Source organism: Engystomops pustulosus, chromosome 3 (genome assembly GCF_040894005.1).
Source record: "Engystomops pustulosus chromosome 3, aEngPut4.maternal, whole genome shotgun sequence".
In the NCBI taxonomy this organism is placed as follows: domain Eukaryota; kingdom Metazoa; phylum Chordata; class Amphibia; order Anura; family Leptodactylidae; genus Engystomops; species Engystomops pustulosus.
Window position 1 is genome coordinate 120,999,561 of NC_092413.1, and position 14,569 is coordinate 121,014,129.

A 14,569-nucleotide genomic window follows, 5' to 3' on the forward strand; every position below is an offset into this window, starting at 1 on the left:
ATGAGACACTTGCAAGTGCAATGCATTTATCATGCAGTAATTGCCATAGAAAAGATAGAGCTCAGTCCTGAGTCCATTTCACGCGCGTTTTTTTGCGTGTGAAAAATGCATTGAAAATGCATTAAAAACGAGTGTGAAAAACTGAGACACTGAACAAACTCTGACTGAAAACTGATTGCCCTCTGATGCAAAATGTGCTTTTTTCACTGACCAAACCCTGACCACACCCTGATCAAACTTTGACGTGATCTGCAACGCAAGTGTGGAAGGGGCTTAACTTTTTAATTCTTCATTACAGTGTATGTCCACAACATTTTTCTGCTGTATGACGTTCATCATTAAAAGGTAAGCTGGTGTTTTGTTGGATAATTGAAGATGCAAAATTTCTAGTAAAAAACTGTGAAGTTGCAATTTTATTTCCATTTGGCCTCAGAAAGAAGTAATAAAACGTAAGTATTGTTTAATGTTTGCATGAAGCTCTAAAATAACCTAGTAGCTATTGTGCATCATATAACCAACTTATAATATTATTTTATTTTTTCAGTAAAAACATATTTAGTTTCAGTTTCTTTTATTACTAGACTGTAGTGTTTCTTAATCCAATGTAATCAGAGTTTATATTACTTGCAATTCCAGTGACAGAGCTTCAATGTCACTTATATATAAAGATTATAAATTCTCAAAAGCAAATTTGCACAACGGGTCAAATATGGTTCATCTTGGTATCTGACAGTACAATGGGCAATGAGTATTTGTCAGTGAATAAATAATTCATTTCACACAACTACTTGCTATGTAAATTATAGTCTATGAATATTAAATCATTTAGCACTGAAATGGACAGCTGGGACCTAAGAATATCTCAATGGACAAGTAACTTTCAGTGAGCTAACTTTGGTGATACTTTAACCCTGTAAATTGCTACAGGGACAATATTATGTTGTAAGCCTGTACCTTTTAGCTATAAATAATAATAATTTTACCCTGAAGATCTTTCATTGTTGATTGATTATTACACAAAATAAAATTGTATTAACAATATTGTTAATATAGTTTTAGTATATTGGGGCACATTTACTTACCTGGTCCCTGCACAATCCCTGAGGTGCGTTGTCTGCCGGAATCCACCATCTGCCACAATTCATGAAGATTGTGCACCCGAGTTCCTGCATGTGTCGCCTCCCTGCTGAGGTCTGCCGGAGTTTACCATCTTCCTCCCGGTGCATGTAAGGGCATGTCTTGTGACACAAATGCTTTGTTAAATCCTGTGCGTAGTCCAGATCCGGTGGATCATCCAACGGCCCGCCCCCCAATTTGTGTTGCATGAAAGCCGGCGCACATTGGAAATCGTCGGGTATTCAGACAATAGTAAATGACCCTTAGTAAATGAGCCACATTGTATAGATTTCAAACTATAAAAACTATAGTAATTACAAGTTTTAATCTATTGTTGCTATATTTTGATGGTAAATGCCCTTGCAAACACCAGATTCAGAGCATGATGCATTTTATAAAAATAAGGTACTGGAACTTCAAATGTCTACATTTAAATTGGTGTAAAGAAATTAACATATTACATTTGTGTGTTATTAGATCCTGTTATATTACTGAGAGAAAAAACATTTACCATTTATACTCCAGTGTAAGTTGACCAATAAATAAGCAATGGCACCTAAATATTTAATTAATCTGGGACTTTGTTAGGGTTGGGTAACACAGAAGACAGGGGATAGTGTGCCTTGAGCTTGCCCCAACCTCTGTCCCTTGATATGCAAAATTTGGGGCCAAAATTTGGGGCCAATAAATAAGCAATGGCACCTAAATATTTAATTAATCTAGGACTTTGTTAGGGTTGGGTAACACAGAAGACAAGGGATAGTGTGCCTTGAGCTTGCCCCAACCTCTGTCCCTTGATATGCAAAATTTGGGGGCAAACTTAAGCGGTTCAGATCCCCCAGACCTGACCCCAAACTTCATGAAGCTACCAGTGATAATACCCACAGTTGGTTCTGGCACCGATTGTGGGCCTCAACTGTTTTAATGCCAGAACTGACTGCCAGGGTTAATAGGGGTGTGGTTTGGTACTTCCAAATGGTCCACTCATCACTACTCCTCTTATTTTATGAGCAGTGTATATTTATGTATAGAAAAGGTATAAAAAATGTATGTTTGTCTTTGTAATGCTATGTTCATTTTTCACTCTTTGGACACAATTAGCATTTACTGTACACCAGAAAACCTCTTGATGTATACATTGAAATTGTCCATAGTTTTATATTGTCAGGAGGCCTCCATTGGATCAGTATAAAAGGTATGATACCAAACCATGTCAAAAGATAAGGTAGTGCATGGTATTTATAAAGCCACATTATTTTATTTGTCTAGTGTACCTGCAAAGGATGAAAGTAAGGTGAGAGAGAAATGTCATAGGCAATATCATTCTTCAGGAAATGTTGAATACAGCAACTGTGGCATTGATCAGGGAATGTTGGGAATATACATATGAATAACCAGAGAGAGTGCGCAAGGCAATGTGGCAAATACTGACAAATTGTTGTTAATCTAATTATCATGATTTTCTAATACTAATGCAGTAACTAGATGCTTTTTCTCCTAGTCTGTATAGCAAAGCCTGCAAAAATATCTGGGCTCCAGGCTGCTTATTAGGAATGCCCGCGCACCTCCCTCCCATGTGATAGGTGTGAATTCATACAAAATGTCTGGGCTCCAGGCTGCTTATTAGGCACACCCCCACACCTCCCTCTCCCAGCAGGACATCACACAAGAGGTGTGAACGCACGCCACTCACATGATGTCACCTCCCTCTCCCATGTTCCTAGCATGGGAGAGGGAGGTGCGGTGGTGTGCATATCTAGCAGTCTAGAGCGCTAGATTAAAGAGGATCTTTCACCACCCCCACCCCCAACTTATTAAATATAACAAACCAGAATGTAGGGGCTTGCACACTGATTCAGGGGCACTTTAAATTGTATTCCTAGCCCCCACCGTTACTGAGATACAGTATAAGCACTGTTCTCTGACTATTCAATGTATTAGATCGTCAGAGAGGAGGTGCTGCAGCAGAGGTGGGATCGAGTGTGTATGCTAATCTTCTCTGACACCGTCCAATCAGCAGGTATTGTCAGCACCTGTCCAGCAACTGCGCAACCACAACCAGGTTAGGCGCTAGCTATCAGACTAGATAAGTGGTGGCGAACTTAACCTACGATATCCCTGCAAGCAGGCCTTGCCTAAAGCAGATGAACCTAACTAATGGTCCCTGAGTGACCCTACAAGATGTCAGGGAAACTTACTTTATCTGGCAGCTGCAGGATGGTGGAGCTGACGGGTACCAAGAATACAAATATAGACAAGTGTTCACACTGGTGCACAGAAACCGACACAAGACTGAGACAGGAAGGTGGGGGTCACATTAGAAGATAAACGATACTGAGGGACAGACAACAGATAAGACAGACAAGCGGAGTCAAACAAACCGGGTCAAAACCAAGAATCGTATAGCAAATAGAATGGTCATTAGGCAAAGCAGAAGTCAAAACACAGAATAGCAAACAAGATAGCAAGAGCACTAGATACAAGGGTAAGACTGAATGGGAGTAGGCAGGTTTATAAGGCAGTCCTCGGACACGCCTCCAGCAGCGCCCTGGAGAAACTGTCCATCAGGCTAGTAACCCTTGCTGGACAGGCTGAAATGCAAGGACCCGGTGTGGCTCAGTTAAAACACAAACACTAAGCCACAGTTCACACAAATTAACGCCACCTATTCAGCCAACTGCGGATAGTGCAATGTTTTGGCATGGACGTTACAATTATGTTAGATTCAATAAGTTGGGGGTGGTGAAAGGTCCGCTTTAACATTAAGAGGAGCGTAGGTGAGTATAGATAGTATTTTTTTACTGCTTAAACTAGTTGATTTCCTTTAACAGGTTTTATTGTTTTACTGCTCAATATACTTTATCTTTTGCTTGGGTAGCTTCTAAATTTTTGTCAGCACTTCTCAGCCATACTCTTTGCATATGCTAAGCTTATACTAGTAAGGAATATTTATATTTTCTGTGCTTTTATTTTTTATAGCTGTTTACTATTGTTTGATAATGCTTGAAAATATTTTTTTTAGAATAACAGTTCATTGAATAATAGTTCATGGAAAATGTGATTTTGAAACATGTTTCTATGTTTCTTCTAAAAAAGAGGTCATGAAAAGGACAATTCAAATGAAACCAGTGGAAAAAATAAAGAATTGAATTTGCAAAAGCATTAAGAATCCATGGAAATGTACACTGCATTAAAATCTGTAAGGCATCAGTCTTTCATCTTACTTTATCCTGCCTCCTGAACTAATAATTAAAGCGATAGAGATAGTTCTTTATCCATTTCTTTGTTCTGTTTAATCCTAATGTTCTGCCCATCATATTTGGACCATCTTCAAAGAAAACATATCCAAACTGTCACAACACCATTGAAACACTGTAGTGTGCTAGACATTCACAAAACCTTAGGTATATTATAGAAACTGTCTGCTTACTAGTTCCCATACTGTATGAATGTATAATGCTGGCAAATCCTTTATTTAAGAGACTTTTAACCCCTTAACGACTTGGCCTTTTTTAGTTTTTTCACTTCCATTTTTCACACCCCACCTTCAAAAATCTATAACTTTTTTATTTTTCCACATAAAGAGCTGTGTTATGGCTTATTTTCTGCGTAACAAATTGCACTTCGTAGTGACAGTATTTAATATTCCATGGCGCGTACTGGGAAGCGGGAAAAAAATTCCAAATGCAGTGAAAATGGTGAAAAAACACATTTGCGACGTTTTCTTGTGGGCTTGGATTTTACAGCTTTCACTGAGTGCCCCAAATGACAGGTCTACTTTATTCTTTGGGTTGCTACGATCGCATGGATACCACATTTGTACAGGTTTTATAATGTTTTCATACATTTAAAAAAATTAAAACCTCCTGTACAAAATTTTTTTTTTTATTTTGCCATCTTCTGACGCTAATAACTTTTTCATACTTTGGTGTTCGGAGCTGTGGGTGGTGTCATTTTTTGCGACTTTTGATGGCGTTTTCATTGCTATCATTGTTAGGACTGTGCTATCTTTTGATCACTTTTTATTAATTTTTTTATATTTTCCAAAATGGCAAAAAAATGTCATTTTTGACTTTGGACGCTATTTTCCGTTACGGGGTTAAACGCAGTGAAAAACCGTTATTATATTTTGATAGATCGGACATTTTTGGACGCGGTGATACCTAATGTGTTTATGATTTTTACTGTTTATTAATATTAATATCAGTTCTAGGGAAAGGGGGGTGATTTGAATTTTTAGGTTTTTTTAATATATTTTTTTTTTTTTTAACTTTTTTTTACTTTTACTTTAACTATTTTTCAGACTCCCTAGGGTACTTTAACCCTAGGTTGTCTGATCGATCCTACCATATACTGCCATACTGCAATATGGCAGTATATGGGGATTTTACTCCTCATTCATTACAATGTGCTGATAGCACATTGTAATGAATAGGTTAAAGCGAGACAGCTTCGGGCCTTCGTGAGGCCCGATGCTGTCATGGCAACGGATCACCGCTCCCCGTGACGTCATCGGGGAGCGAAGATCCGCGCCAAGATGGCGGAGGCGATCGCAGTGAAAGCACCCGCGAGCGGTGCTAGCACCGATCGCGGGTGTCACCGGTAAGCCTTTGCTGCAATATGCAGCAAAGACTTACCGGCTATGGAGAGGGCTCGGCCCGCGAGCCCTCTCCATGCACCGGGACCCGGCGCGCGCCGTACTAGTACGGCGCGTGTCGGGAAGGGGTTAATGAATAACATGACAGTTTTACTAGAATAGTATCCTAACAAAACACTGAGCACATTGTCTAGCTACAGGGATAGTCACAATCAGTTGGGCGACCAAGCAGCAGGGCCGTAACAAAAGAGGGACTCCTGGGGCTCGAGCCCTGGGGCCCCCACCACTACCACTTTCACCAGTTTCTGACAGTGACCTACTCAGCTCAGCCCTTGGCCACCCGCTTCGCCCATAGGGATCTAGGATGTCAGCTGTGTCAGTGAGACACAGCTGCCATTACTTGGGGAGATCGCCGATGCACTGTTTTGGTGGCAGCAGGTTGTTTTGGGACGCAGGTGGCGAGTGATGACGTCACACTGTTGGCATCCGATCACTACATACTGCCGCCAAAACAGTGCATCGGCGATCCCCCCTGCGATGGCAGCTGTGACTTATGTGGCCGGCGGGTGCCGGAAGAGTGAGGAAAAGCCTGCAACGTCATGGGATCACTGGAAGGGAAGGTGAGGTAAGTATGAAGCTCATTATTTTGTGGCCATTTTCTACAGGGGACTGGCGGCTAAATTCTACAGGGGGCTGGTGGCTAAATTCTAAAGGGGGCTCGTGGCTGTATATTACAGGGGGTTCGTGGCTGTATACTACAGGGGGCTGGTGGCTGTATATCACAGGGGGCTGGTGGCTGTATATTACAGGGGGCTGGTGGCTGTGTACTACATGGGGGATGGTGGCTGTATTCTACAGGGGGCTGGTAGGCTATATACTTCCAAAAACATTGTTGGAAGGGCCCCCACCTGTTTGCGCCCAGGGGCCCCCACCACCCATATTCCGGCCCTGCCAAGCAGTATATGTTTACTAGTCCTACCATGCCAATACAGGTGAAATTGTATTGCAGATAGTCTATTAAAGTCAATGGGCGGTATGTTTAGACCGAAAAATCTAAAAAATATCTCTGCACTATCCTGATACCGATACTGTAATAATGGAGTAGTAGGTGTGCTGTCTGTAATGGTATAGAAATATTGAGAAAGAAATTGAACCAAGCGCCAATCTACACTTGAGTACCGATATAAATGTACATAGTAGTAAATATATTTAATAATAAAACAATGTATTTAGTAATGCAACATCACACAAACTTTGTACTGATATTGTCAAATCACATAAAAAGCATGGTATCAATACATTGAAGGTATTTAGATCTCAGGCTGGGCTAAAAAAATGGGTTAGAGAGGCACTGAAGGGCCCAAGTGCACACTTCTACCCAATAGTAATATTTAAAAAAATATATAATAAAAGTTATTTTACGGGTGAACGTATAACCAGGGAGAATTCAGAGCGCTAAGTGTCCTGGACAAACAAGTGTAGATAATTATCCATGTGTTTGTTGATACCCAGGATATCATCATATTATGTATTAACACATAAGTGGAGGAAAAAGCATCATCTTACGTGTTTCTGACCGATAAGGTCCTTGTCATAGATAGTAGGTCCTTAGTCATAATAATAAACACGTAAGATGATGCTTTTTCCTGCACTAATGTGTTATTAACCCCTTAAGGACAGAGGGTTTTCCGGCTCATTTCTCGCTCTCCAATTTCAAAAATCCATAACTTTTTCATTTTTCCGTGTACAGACCTGTGTGAGGGCTTATTTTGTGTGTAACAAATTTTACTTTCCCGTAATGTTATTTATTTTAACATGCTGTGTACTGCGAAGCTGAAAAAAAATTCCAAATGTGGAAAAATTGAAAAAAAACCGCACGTTCTTGTGGGCTCAGTTTTTACGACTTTCACTCTTCGCTCCAAATAATACGCCTACTTTATTCTTTGGTTCGGTGCGATCGCGGTGATACCAAATTTATATAGGTTTTATTGTGTTTTAATACATTTTCAAAAATTAAACGAATGTGTACAAAAAAGAAAAAAAAAATTTTGCCATCTTCTGACGCTAATAACTTTTTCATACTTTGGCGCACGGAGCTGGGGGAGGGGTAATTTTTTGCGAAATAAGGCGACGTTTTCATTGCTACCATTTTGAGGTCTGTGCAACATTTTGATCATTTTTTATTTCATTTTTTATGTTATGTAAAAAGGTGTAAAAGTCGCATTTCGGACATTTGGGCGCCATTTCCCGCCTCGGAGGTCACCACCGCCTGTAACCTTTTTTATATTTTGATAGATCGGGCATTTTGGGACGCGGTGATACCTAATATGTTTGTGATTTTTACTGTTTATTATGTTTTATATCCGTTCTAGGGAAAGGGGGGTGATTTGAACTTTTAATATTTTATTAATTTTTTTTATTTTTTAAACTTTTTTTTTTATTTTTTTTTTCACTATCTTTTAGACCATCTAGGGTACATTAACCCTAGATAGTCAGATCGCTCCTACCATATACTGCAATACTTCTGTATTGCAATATATGGCATTTTTGCAGCACATTCATTACAATGAGCCACTGGCTCATTGTAACGAATCTGCAGCTGCCAGATAGCCTCGTGTCAAAAGAAGACACGAGGCTACCATGGCAACCGATCGCCGCCCCCCGATGACGTTCGGGGGCGTGGCGATCGGAAAAAAGATGGCGGCGCCCGCGCGCCGCCGTCTTTTAAACGCCGCCGGCGACTTTGCCGGCGGCGTTGAAGGGGTTAATAGCCGCGATCGGTGCAAGCACTGACCGCGGTTATTAGCGGTGGGGGTTTTGTGCAATATGCAAAAATCCCCACCTCTGTATGAAGAGGACTCAGCCCGTGAGCCCTCTTCATACATCTCTTATACCTCTGCGCCATAGAGCTACGGCGCAGAGCGTTAAGGGGTTAATACCTGTAACTTGCTGTGTTACTGTGGATAAAGGATTCAGGATTTCCGGTGAATCAAAAAGTGCCAACCTCATTTGTTTTGAAGTTTATATAATGGATCTGACTATTACATTTATTCTAATGTAAAATTTAGTGTTGAATCTAATAATGATAACTTTGAGAATTTAAAGAATGCACATAAGGAATATAAGGATTTCGTATTAGAAAAGGCACAACATGCTGCCTTCTTTGCGGGCTAGAGGAAATTTTATAAAGGGGGGTAAACCAGGAAAATGCTAGCCAATATTATACGGAGTCGGGAACCAAACCCAGGAATTAACACCATTAGGACTATTTAGGGTAATATCACAAGTGAAAAATCTGAAATCCAAAAAGGATTTATTCATTTATTTTTCCGATTTATATGCTTCAAATGTTTTGGTGGGTGAGGCTGAAATAAGAGAGTAACTAGCTGTTTTAATATCCATCCTCCTTGAAGTATCAAATAAAATCCTTACAAAAGGGTATTCTGTCAGATTTCATGAGAGATGCAATTATTACCTTGATTTTGAAAAAAAAAATAAAAATGGGCTTGAGGTGGAATCCTATCGCCCAATTTATTTTCTGTACATTGACTTTAAGATATATATCAAGGTGTTGACGATAAAGTTAAAATCAATAATGGCTGACCTGATTCATCCAGACCAATCAGGATTTATCCCTGGTAGGTATGCATCCAACAATCTGAGAAGGATATTTCCTGGGATTAAATTGGGTCTGGGGAAGACCTGCTCCATCTTGTTAACACATGCGGCTGAAGAGTTTGACAGGGTGGAGTGGATCTTCCTCTGGGAGGTGTTTAGAGGTTTTGGGTTTGGGACAGGATTTATTAAATATATTCAATTGACCTAAGGGCTAGAATGAGAATATGATAAGAACTGTCTGAGGGGTTAAGTATTACAAGACAGGGTTGCCTGTTATCTCCTGTTCTTGTATTCTTTCTTGAACCCATTGTGATCAAATGTAGGAATAACGTAGATATTGAGGGTTGGGAATGGAGTGGGGCAAATGATAAAATGATGTTGTATTCCAACGATCTTATATTCACTGTTGACCAAACAGAGAAATCAGTACCGTGATAATGGATACAGTAACTGAGTTTGGTAATAATTCGGGACTAAAAGTTGATTGGACAAAGTTAAATCTTTTGCCCTTGGATGATTTTGATATTAATAATGTTGGACATCTGAAAGTATTGGCTAGGGATGAGAGCATAGAATATCTTGGTATATAGTTTTCTATAAATCCTAGGTCATATGTAGATAATAATTTTGTACCTTTAATACAGAAAATCAGAAAAAAGATCAAAGTATGGATGAAATTGCCTATATCTCAGGTAGATATATTAGTACTTAAAAAAGATGAGTGCACTACCACAGATGTTATCATAGTTTCCCCAATATGGGTTAACGTTAAATATTTTAAGATCCTTGAAAGACTACTGAATGATTTAATCTGGGGAAGGAATAAAACTAGAGATGGTGTTGCTTTGCTTTGCTTTGATGGTGTTTCTTTGTTTATTTTGTATCTGCCATGTTGCAATATCTTATAGTTGGGAATAATGATATAGTAATTAAAGCAATCACACAAAAAAAGTGAATTTAGATATTAATAATGAGATGGTTCTGTTAGAATCAGGTGCTTTGGATCTTTCAACTTAAGCATGTATACCAATGTGTAGATGTTTTAGTAAAGTATGGAAATGGGTTAAGAAGCAATTTGAAATAAATAGTGGCACAATATATTCACCATTATGGCATACTTATTATTTGAAGGAATTGTGGCAATTTCACTGGAGTTCTTTCTGGAAAAATAAAGGTATTTATCAAATTTCAAATTTTATTTACAAATGGTAGACTAATCTCTTTCACTTTGATGGGAAAACTATTCAATATAACTCACACATTTAATTTCTCTATATGCAGCTATTTAACAATAAGTAAGGACCATAGGAGAGAAGCAAATTTTAAAAGTTAATAAGCACCAAGTATCAGACTTTCTGGGAAGAGTAAAGGGGGGAAAAATCACTATTTAAGATATATATATACATTCAAGTCCAGTAGTGACAACATGATAGTAAAACAAAGTGGATAGAGGATATTGGTGCCCTATCAGAATACTGAATGTTTATCAACATCGGTCTTATAAATCAATGCAGTTTAAAATTGTTTATAGATTGTACTACACCCCAAAAAGATAAATCAGTTAAAAAAAAGTACAGACAGAAAAGTGTCTCAAATGTCAGGAAATTAATGTAGACTTTCTGCATATGGTATGGAATTGTAGGTGGGTACTTAAATTCTGGGAGGAAGTTCATTCTGAAATCTGTAAGGTATCTTGCATGGATATACCTAAGACACTGGATGTGTTAGTTTTGGGAAATACATCTGAAATAACTGGCTCCCATTATTAGATAAAATGGATCTTGACAGCTTTGCAGATAGCTCAATCTATATTAGCATATGGATAGTAATCAACCAGAATTTTGTCCATAAAAGATTGGAATAATAGACTGCACATGATTAAACATTTTGAAAAAATCAAATATGTAGACGTAATAAATTTGGTATATTTAAAAATAAGGAAAAAAATATGAACCCTTCCTGTTGACAACAAAATTAAATGGACACACCCCTTTTTTTCTCTGATGGGTGTGGTGGGGGAGTGAGGAAAGTACTGATTAAATTGTGGGGTATATAGTAATGTAAATGATGGTAATTTTATGAATGTAATTTATGTAATTAGATGAAATGTCTAAACTTGTATTTTTTGGCAGTATATATCTCTGCATTGATCATTTTTCTGAATAATTATGGTTATCATATGTTGTTAATGGAAAAGTTTAGCTTTATGTTAATGCATCATGCAATCACAATTGAATAAAGAGACTTATAAAAATATCTGGGTGGCCTTAAATAGAGTACTGTATATAATTTTATTTATAAGAGTGATGTAGTTCAGGGGTTGTGGTATATAATAAATTGTGGGTGCTATAATTAATTTGTGGGACTACACATGATGGATGTTTTATGTGGGGAATAGTGTGCTCAGTCGTGTTGTGAGGATAATATATATAATTAGGAACACTCTTCATTATACTGTAAGTGACTTTTTTTAGCAGCTCAATGTGGAGTTGTGCTACATGGAGCTAAAGACATTTGACTGTGAATTTGATGTGTTTACAAATTTCTAAGGCATCTGGAAAAAAAATGTATCTCCTTATAGTTAATATTAATAATTATATTATAGACATTGCATTGGAAGTACATACCTGTTAATTTGTACAGTTTAAAATAGACATTAACTGAGTTGCATACAAATTTTAATTATAGTATCTCATTGTACTCTACTATCAGTTTATTCATTTTCAGAGTGCACATTAGTCTTTTAAAGCTTTTATTATCTACATGAGTTTATCTATTAAAACTTAGTACTATTTTAGTAACATACAATGTGCTGACAAAGAAGATCTTGTACAGAAAGACTTACATTAGCATCAGCATTGCATACTATTATTTTTTCATAAAAGAATAATGTTGCACATGACACAAAGAAAACCTATGATATTTCAATATAGTGTATCTCATTTACATTTTACATTTTAACAGTTGTTTAATATGTGGAAAAGAGCAGCAGAAAAATACTTTCCACTTCTGAACTCTGCCCATAAAACTGAAATACTAAAATAAATGTAATTTTCTAAATCTCTAATTAGAATAATAAACAAATAAATAATCATACATTAAAGACTATTCCAAAATGCCATTTTGATGCTTCCTATCAAAAAATGTAATAAAAAGTGATCAAAATTTGAGTTTTACTCAGAAACTATTTGTTTTTCAAAAGGGGTAAAACATAAGAAAACCTGTAAACATTTGGGGTCTTCTTAATCACACTAAAATACAGAATTATTTTATCCCATTTTCCACTGTAGGGTGAACTGTGTAAATATTTTAATGTAAAAACAAGTCGTATAAAATGTTTTTTCTGCTTCCCTGCAGGAAAGGATGAATTTCTGACTGGAGTAGTCGTGAAGGTAGGTAAAATTTAACTTTTATTCAAGAAATATTTAAAATGGCTCCAGTGTGACATACAAAACATAAATGTCCAGAATGTACGATGTATTATGTAACATTCTGCAGAGCCAGAGGTAAGTTAAGTATTGCTGCGGGCATATATGATACCACAAGCAGATCCAACTTATTACTACTATGGGCAGCTTTGGTATAGGTTAAGGCCGCAGCAAATTGTATTAAGCTGCCATCCGATCCCCCAGTGATAAGAGATCGTGGACCTTCTGATCCTATTGCCCGATAGTCTGGCTCTAATAGCTACAGGTCACTTAAAGTCTCATAATCCCTGCGCTCAGGCTCTACGCGTTTCGCCCTGGATGCTAGGGCTCATCAGGAGACTTAGAGCTGGGACGTTAGGTGCTGTTATGTCTAGTCTAATACATACAGAACAAAACATAAAACATAGTAGAACGCCGGCGTCCTGATGGTGGGCGCCGGCGTGTGTTAGTCGTAGCCACTGGCGCGGCGGATCAGCCGTCCTTATATTCGGCATGACTCCGCCCCCCGGCCAATGTGGGACCGCACACTGGATGATGCGCGAAACTGTCCACCTATCCAGGGGAGTCGATTGCGAGCTGGAGCACGTCGGCCCCGCTGATAGGTTGTGAAGAGCGGGTATTGACACCAGCCCACTATTCAGACCCCGCCCCTTCATCGGACGGCGGACAGGTAAATAATTTTTCATGGCAGAAAAAAGAGAGACACCGGAGCACCCCGGTGATTACTCCTTAATAATGCTGTAATGCAGGAGATTAAGCGGGCAACAGTTATTCATAAGCCCGATATATTCCTGTGAAGACACTAGGTAGATGTCTACTAATTAACGCATTAGTCTAGATGCAAGCGATGGACTAATGCCTATGTTGCATAAAAGTAAAGTGTTGAAAATTCAGAGTTAAATAAACGGTGCAAATGATATTGCATCATTTAAACCATCAGGTTTAATGCACTTCATCCGGAATATCCACTGAGATTCTTTTCTCAGGATGTTATTATTCCAGTCCCCCCTTCTTGGGGAGGGTCGAATCCTTTCAATGCCCTGAAACCTCAGAGCATTAAGGTCACCACCATGATGTTGATGGACATGGTTGGCCAGGGGTCTATCCTCGGCCCTTCTGATGTTCCCAATATGGTCGAGAATTCTTACTCTCAGTTCTTTGATGGTTTTCCCGAAAGGATGAATACATTTTTATCATTATGTTATTTTACCCTAAAAATTAGGCCTGTGAAAAATACCACTTTTACCACAAACAACTCTCATATATGCCTATATCAGATGAAAAATAAAACTTTTATGTCTTCTGTAAGTTGAGAATGAAAAACTTAAAAAACACTCTGTCCTGGAGGTCAAAAGACCTATATGTAATTAAACCCCTATTTTGACCTCCAAGACAGATTGTTTTTTTAAGGTTTTCATTCTCTAGATATGATGTATTAAAAATTCTAATAATGATAATTACATAAAGGTATTATGTTTTCTTTGATTTGTATGTTTTTGTACATTTTTATATACTAGTTGCACTCCTTGGTGGAGACTTATGCGTTGGCGCAGCATGTGCAAATGCTTGAAGTTTGCCCTGTCCCAAAGGTTGCCAGGATATACCAGGAGGCTCCGTGCCCTTAGTATATCAAGTGCATAACCCTGCAGTCGGATAATTTCATCCAGTGCCCCTAACCCGCCCACTCGAGGAAATAGTCATAACTGTCAGTATGCCAGGAATTGTGACTTCACGTAGGCTTGTGCAGCAGTAAAATCTTGATAATCTTGGTAAAATCTTCCTTTGTCTCCAAATCCTAGGCTACTGTATT